Source organism: Silene latifolia, chromosome 5 (assembly GCF_048544455.1).
Source record: "Silene latifolia isolate original U9 population chromosome 5, ASM4854445v1, whole genome shotgun sequence".
Lineage (NCBI taxonomy): Eukaryota > Viridiplantae > Streptophyta > Magnoliopsida > Caryophyllales > Caryophyllaceae > Silene > Silene latifolia.
Window position 1 is genome coordinate 15,974,761 of NC_133530.1, and position 7,983 is coordinate 15,982,743.

Genomic DNA, 7,983 nt, shown 5'->3' on the forward strand with positions numbered 1-7,983 from the left:
ATGTTCTTCTTTTCATTTCATCTTGTCTTGTTTTCAGATTTGCACTCCAATCATGTCTACATCATGCCCACCGTTCTTCTTTTGTTTCGACCTTCGATGGAATAAATTGATAGTCATACACCCTATGAATGGAGTAGATGTTAACTATTTCGATTATGTGCAACCTACGGTGCGTCTTTTCCTCCATTTCTGGTTATGCAAAGTTGTGAATTTACTTTTTTTTCGTGAATTCACGATCAAAGTGTTTGACAAGCATGTAACACATCCACATAATTAAGTGCTAATTTAGGTTGTGTCGTGCGAAAAGACAGCTCATTAATTGGGTTTCACCAAGATTCGCAGATGGGCGACATGATGCTCGAGTTGTTTATCCCTCCTTCAATTTTGAAGTCCGGTGAAATGGATACCGGCGTCTATTTGTTTCACCTGTTGGAGCATTACAAAGGGAACAAAGCGATTGTCCTTTAATTATAACTTCGTAAGAAACCTTTACTTAACCTTGTGAACCCGAGAGTTAGATTTGTCGGACACTGGAGTTAATTTTTCGAAACTTGGGGCCGGTTACGTGAACTTTGGAATAATTATAAGGACTTTTTGTTTTTCATTTATAGGTAAGTCAACTAAAACGCTATGCATTGAAGTTATGCCTTCGAATTATGACCTCCGGTGACAACATGTTGAAAGCTACTGTCGAACGAAGTGCAGAAGAGTGGAATTGTGTGCCTATGTATGACCCATTCCCTTGTTAATCATGTTTTGTGAATCTTAGATGTTATTATTGGTTTTATCTGTTGTTCTTAATTTCTGAATCGTGGGTCTTATTATGTGAATCAAAGATCTTGATTTGTGAATCACAGGTCTTAAGCTGTCTTATTAATATTTGACAGGGGCTACCGGCGTCTACCTTATTCTGAAGACGACCTTGTGAAGTTTATTTGGCACCGCAAAGGAAGAGATACAGTCACACAGTAAGTATTTTTCCCCTTTACTTTTATTTTTTGTGCTTTTCCCTTGCCCCTTTACTTTTATTTTTATTTTTATTTGGATAATTCTAGTAATGTTTCTTAATGTGCCTTACTACAGCGAGGCTATGGTGTGTACTGAGTGGATGGAAGTCACACGAGCGGCTTTATCTACGCTTAGACCGCGTCAGTGGGTTATGGATCAAGTAAGTAGACTACTATCAGCGTTCATTTCATTGTATTATCTGTAATCTTTTGTTTCATTCCTAATATTATTTTTTTAGGTGATTGATATGTTTGGGATTAGGACGACACTTCATCGACCAGATCTTCTGTACTTGCCATCGATTGTCATCGTGGTTAGCTTTGAACTTGTTTTAATATTCAAGTATCTTGATTATCCCAAATTGATATGGTTTGTAAAATCACCTTTTGTGGTATGTAGAAATGTACAAAGAAGAAAAACCCTTGTATTTGGAATCAATACATCATGGGGACATACAAACCGGTGAATGGTGCCACAATCCGAAAGGTCTGGTCCCTCAACAATTTTTTTTTTTTTTGTGGCGGACATGTAGGGCTGTAAATTGGAGACTAATCTTTATTATATCAGGTTTTTATACCGCTGATCAAAGACAGACATTGGTGGGCTTGTATATGCGATATGGAGAGTAAAACGAATTACATCCTCAACTCAAGCGCGAAAGTACAGTCTTATGATGTACATAATACAACCATAGACACGGTATTAATTATTTGCCTAATCTAACCCTTGACAGTTTGTGAATCAGAGTATATAAAACATTTTTAGTGTACAATCAGTATTAACTCGAAACATTTTCAGGTGGCCAAATTATCTCCTATTTTGGCAAGTAGTTCCCCGTCATATTATCCCATGCGGTTTCGCACTCTCTCACGGGGTTATAACTCTCAAAGTTCCTCAACAATCAAATAAGTAAGTTATTCCCTAATGTGTCCGCTTTACGGAAATTAAATATTGTTTACTAAACAGTTGAACACTATACTACATTCAGTTTTGATTGTGGAGCTCACGTGTTGAGGTATTTGAGTATGTTGGACTGTGAGCTCGGTGATTGGCAGAATCCAGACAATTATCAGGTAAGAAACAAGTTGAACAGTATACGTACATGAAATCTGTATTTGAAACTGTGTTGTTCATTAATTTCAACTATAATTTCTTACAATTGCAGAGAATGCCATATTTTCGAAAGTCTGTAATGATGCAACTACTTTCATGGGATGCAAATACTAGAACGGTACAGTCCCGGTTCTTTAATAACTTTTGCATATCAAATCCTCATTCATTCATAGTATCCGCGATATTTTGAATAGTAGCGAGCCATGCTTGTCCGTGTATATATTTTGAAATATTTTACGTGTTTTATGATATAGGAGTATAAGTAGCAAGATGTGCTTATCTATGGTGGTGAGATGATGTGAAGCAGGGAGATCGTTCTTCAGTGTATGCTTCTCTGGTTGGGAATTTATTCTTCATGATTGTCTTTGTGAGCGTGTAGTAGAAACGGGGCAGCATTTATTCTTTTCTTTGTGAGTTTTGGGTGTTATGCGAGTGTATACTTACTTATCTCTCGGGTTGGTTCGTCGGAGGCATTTGTCCCTTATGCGTGGAATTTAACTTGTGGTGGATACAATCAAGTATTATGTTAGTATAGTATTAGATGGTATATGCAGGATCTATCAAGTATTCTAGTGAATATGTTATTAGTCATTTAGTTGGGTGCTAATCTGCTTATTTAGTAGATCTCCTTTTGTAATAGTTGATTTTAATCAATGGAATTGATTAGTCGCTTGAATTTGTGAAATTTGACGTGGATGATATTCGGAGGTGGATAATTGAGATACGAGGACGAGGATGGGGAGGAGGATGTTAATCATGGTTAATTAATGTTTTCGTAGTGATTAGTGGGAAGTTTTGATAAGTTATAGTAAGAGTTTGTGAGGTTGGTGGTTAGGAAAGGTGTTATATACAGTTGAATAGAGGGTTAAGTTTGGAATTTTCTTGGCTTTTGTAACAAGGTAGGAGTAGGACTGTTTTTACCTGTTCTATTAAGGTGATGAAGGCTCCAGCCTGGAGGAATTCCTATTTTTCGGGTTATTTGGATTTGGTGGATGAAAACATACATCACACGAAATCATTTACTCGTCCTCGTATCTCAATTTGACGTGGGAGAAAGGCTATTTTCCTGTTTCGTGACGATGTTTTACCTCTTGTATTCACAAAATAACGTCTACAATTCACAATAATTCATTTTATATAAGCCATATGATTTATAAAGCGTCTGATTCGCAAAATGAGACCTGAGATTCACAAAAGAATGTCTGAGATTCAAAAAAGACGATATTCAGAAAAGATGGATTCACAAAACAAGTCGACAAAATGAGACCTGAGATTTACAAAAGAATGTCTGAGATTCAAAAAAGACGATATTCACAAAAGATGGATTCACAAAACAAGTCGATTCACAATATTAGACCTCGGATTTATATAGTCATTCACACGGTAAGATTCATGAAATAACGTCTATAATTCACAATAATCCATTTTATATAATATTTAAATTATGTCATTCACAAAATAAGACCGTTTAGCCAGTCGACCGTTCCTTTCTAATAAGATTACGAATCTTCCTAATAATCGCGAAAATTAGACCCAGGATTCACAAATTAATACCAACAAATAAGATTTCCAGGTCTTTTGTATATATTAAGATTTAAGATTCATAAAACAACCTCTTACATTCACAAAAGAACCTCTCAGATTCACAAAATAAGATAAACAAATAAGATGTCCATATTTTTGGAAACCAATAATATGTTGCCAAACTAAAAGACTGCTCCTTTCAAAATTGTCAGTGTCTTCTTCAATCATCATATCTATTTCTCAAGGCTTAAGAAGACTCTTTCCATCATTCTTCATCCTCATCCCCTTCCTCTTCTACCTCTTCGTCCGCTAGCTCTCCCTACGTAAAAGACAAAGCTGGAATTAGAAAGATGTTTACAAACATTAGATGTACAATAATAAAAGTGAGGATCATGCAAAATTGGGTGACACGGCGTGAATCACATTCATCTTATATAAGCCAACTGTTGTCATTTATGTTACAAAGTGAGGAATTATATCGAGTTACTACATACAATCAGTCTCATTTTCGTGATTCACAAATAAAGATATGTGATTCACATAATAAGACCCACGATTCATATATTGTCTCCTACACAAAATTGGACCCAGGATTCACAAATTAAGACCTGTGATTCACAAAGCAACCTCTGGGATTCTCAAAATAAGATAAACAGATGAGATGTCCAAATTTTTTAGGAAACCAATAATACGATCTAAGACTCACAAACCAAGGTCGAAACAAAACCACCTATTTTGAATGACATTAACCTAAATTAAACCATTTTTGCCACTCCAACAGATAAATAAAATACTTGATTAATATCAGATGTAGTTGCGTAGATGAATACAAACCTGATTCACTGGAGGACGGTCTGCAAAATCATATGGACAATTCCTTTTGTCGTGGTTACCCTTGCGCTTACAGTTAGCACACAACCTTTTTGCTTTTTCCGCCTTCTTGATTGCCTTATTTTTCTTGCTCACCAACCGTTTACCACAGCCTTTGTTCCTAGACACATTAGGCGGTAAGATGTTGGTTTCTTCTGGAACCTTGCAGCCCAGTAGAAGCTCAATTTGTTGTTGTTTTGTCAACGGTTGAGTGTTTCCCTCTAGTCTTGTCCTGAATTCCTTGATTAACTTGGCAAACTCTCTCACATCCGACTCTTCTTTCCTTTTGAGCATACCAATAGTTAACTGAATCTCAGACCACACCACAGACATTCCAATCTGTTTTGTCTTTGGTATTGTTGTATTTCTCTAAATGATTCCCATTCCAATCATAAACGTCACTTTTGAGTGCATTCTTGCTCCACCTTTGCAAAATATATTTATCAGGTATGTCCTTAAACTTTCCCGAACAAACCCAAATGATGTGACTGCATAAAATACCTCTCCTTTCAAACAGTTTACATGTGCACCTTACATCATTCGTGCTTCTACTGCACTCAACTGCAAATTTTAGTCCTTTCTTTGCATCCTCAACTAACGACACTTCAAAGTTCGTCACAAGATTTGGCGTAGTGTATCCAACCACACTGCAGCTATTTATTGAAAGCTTCACCTGGTTTTGGAACTCATAGAACATCGCATGGGTATAGCTTCTCACTGCTTGTGTCTCCCATTTTGACCCATACAGTGTTTCGGGATTGAATTCGCATTCTCCTCTTCACGGAGCTTCGGCGGAGTGCTTTTGGTGGTCGGTTGGCGCTTTCATAGCGCACCAAGAACTCGATTAATGTCCCGTATTTGTTTTCAAACCGCTTAAAGAAACTATTAGCACTCTCTGACCTTTGTGTAGTTCGTAGTAAACCGCCCATTGGCACATTTCTGAAATAAGCGGGTATCCATGTGTGTCTATCAGCGAACTTCCCATTCAACCACGTATTGTCTTCCAAGGAGAAATCGTTCATGACTTTAAGCCACTTCTCTTCAAATTCCCCGGGCTCCAGGTCATCGTCCCATACAACACCGTTCAGACGGGTTAAAAAGTCGGTATCTCTACAAATTTTACTCCCAACCTTGTCGGTTATTTTCTTCATGATGTGCCACATGCAAAACCGATGTTTTGCTGTTTTGAACTTAGCTGCAATGAACAAAATCAAATTATCGACCGTCACCATCATTTTATAATAACTAAATTCACGCAGTTTCACATAACAAAGTCATACGATGCACTATTATGTAAATCTCAAGTCTTATCCTCAGATTCAGACTATAAATCATATAGCTTATTTTGTGAATCCTATAGCTTATTTTGTAAATGCGGGGGTTATTTTGTGAATCTCATGTCTTATCCTCGGATTCAGACTATATAAATTTTGTGCCTTATTCGCGATATAAGTACGTGAAACATATTTTTACCCCAGTTTCACAAATTCATGATCTAGTTTCGCATAATAAGCACTACGATTCACATAAACAAAAAACCAATCAAATTATTACAACCATCATATTTTCCAGTGCCAACTAAAATCAACAAAACAGATGTAGGATTCACAATTTAATATGAAGTTTCACAAGTTAAGAGGTACGATTTGCAAATTTCGAAACATACCGAACTCGCTTTAATTATTCCTGGGTCTTCGTCGGTGATGATGTAGTTAGGCTCTTTCCCACCCATACCGCTTTAAATCGGTCAAATACCCACATGAATAACTCATCGTTTTCATGTTCTATAAGCGCACATGCAAATGTGATTGACCTTTTATGATGGTCAATGCCCGTGAAAGGCGTGAAGGTCATGTTGTACTTGTTTGTACCATAAGTTGGGTCGTATGAAACTCCATCCCCAAACAGAGCATACGCTCTTTGCATGTCACAATCCGTCCAGAAAATCCTTGTCAATGCGTTCTTGGAATCTTTTTCATAAACAAAGTGGAGCCCTTTTGTTTCAGCTAGGGTGTCTAAGCGTGATTTGAACATTTCCCCATCATGACTGTTCATTAGACACTTCATTTCCCCTCGAAAATTTTTGAATTGCTTTGATTTGTTGCCTCGACATTTTGAAAACCACCCAATTGTTGAGTGCATAGTTGGTGTGTTAAGCTAGGACCAACATTTGCTTTTGAATGGCTGACAATCATTTGCATATGAAATTCATTGATATTTTCAGCAAGTTTCTCAAATTCCTTATTTTTCACAACATCAAGCGGGTGATTGTGACCCTCAATAAACACGTCAACCATGTACTTGTTCTCATGGAACTTGAACTTTATCATTCTTTGGACAGCCCCACCTTCTAATCTTTGTTATTCTTGTGGTTGACCCTTTGTTGGAACTCTCTGCCTCTCCTCCACCTTTTTTCACCCTACGTTTAGCAGCTGGTTTTTTCGGTTTGCTCTTTGTACCACCTATTTCTGTTATTTCTGATGCAACGGATTCATCCGCCTTTTCTGCAACACCAGTTAGGGCAGGTCGTCTTTTCTTCTTATTACAGCCTTCCCGATTGCAAACCATGCACTTTGTTCTGATAATATCATCACGACACCTTTTGCTTGAAGATTTCCTTGATTTAAACCCACAAGCAACAGCGTACGTTTCATAAAACAGCATCGCTGAGTCTAAGTCAATAAATGTTTTCCCAATCGCTGGTGTAAACTTTTCATCAATCCTATTTATCCATCGTTGGCTGCCACTCGGTGTGTAAGTTATAAGAGTAGTAGGTGTGGAAATAGTTGGTACTGTAGGGCTTGTTAAAACAGTAGAGGTAGAAGCTTCAACGCAATTAACATTGGAATCAACAACTGAAAATTGTAGATTCACAAAATAAGCCAAAAGTGCAAGATAGGAGATTAACAAATAAAGTTTCAGGATCTTATAGTCTATATTTCAATAAATAACCTACTAGATTCAAATAATTAACTCTTATATTTACAAAATAAGCACTCTGATTCACAAAATAGACAATGTTAAACAATCTCTGCCACAAACCAAGCTTCATAATCTTATAGTCTATATTCACTAAATAACCTATCAAATTCACATAATTAGCTCTTATATTCACAAAATAAGCTATCTGATTCACAAAATAAGTAGAATAGCAAAACAATCTCAAAAAAATAACATCTCAAATTCATAAAAGATTGATGTTTCTTCGGTTCAATTAGTAAGTTTTGCCAAAAAGAGCAACATAGGAGATTCACAAATCAAGTTTCACAATATTAGCATCTAAGTTCCTCTGTCACAAACCAAGTTTCGGGATATTAGTCTATATTTTCAAAATAACCTCTCAGATGCACAAAATTAGCTCCTAGATTCGCAAATAAACCTCTCAGATTCACAAAACCAGACCAAAATAACGTCTCAAATTCATAAAATAGGGACAAAACAGAATACCTGTTGTAATAGCACTATTAT

At 36.6% G+C, this 7,983-nt stretch overlaps 1 long non-coding RNA gene across 1 annotated transcript; it reads left to right on the plus strand.

Annotated features, from left to right (window-relative positions):
- The first annotated feature begins 1,997 nt into the window (after positions 1-1,997).
- On the plus strand, positions 1,998-2,502 carry LOC141655939 (uncharacterized). Its single transcript, XR_012548254.1, has 3 exons — positions 1,998-2,081; positions 2,174-2,239; positions 2,376-2,502. It is a non-coding gene; the product is annotated as an uncharacterized LOC141655939 (long non-coding RNA).
- Positions 2,503-7,983: the final 5,481 nt, after the last annotated feature.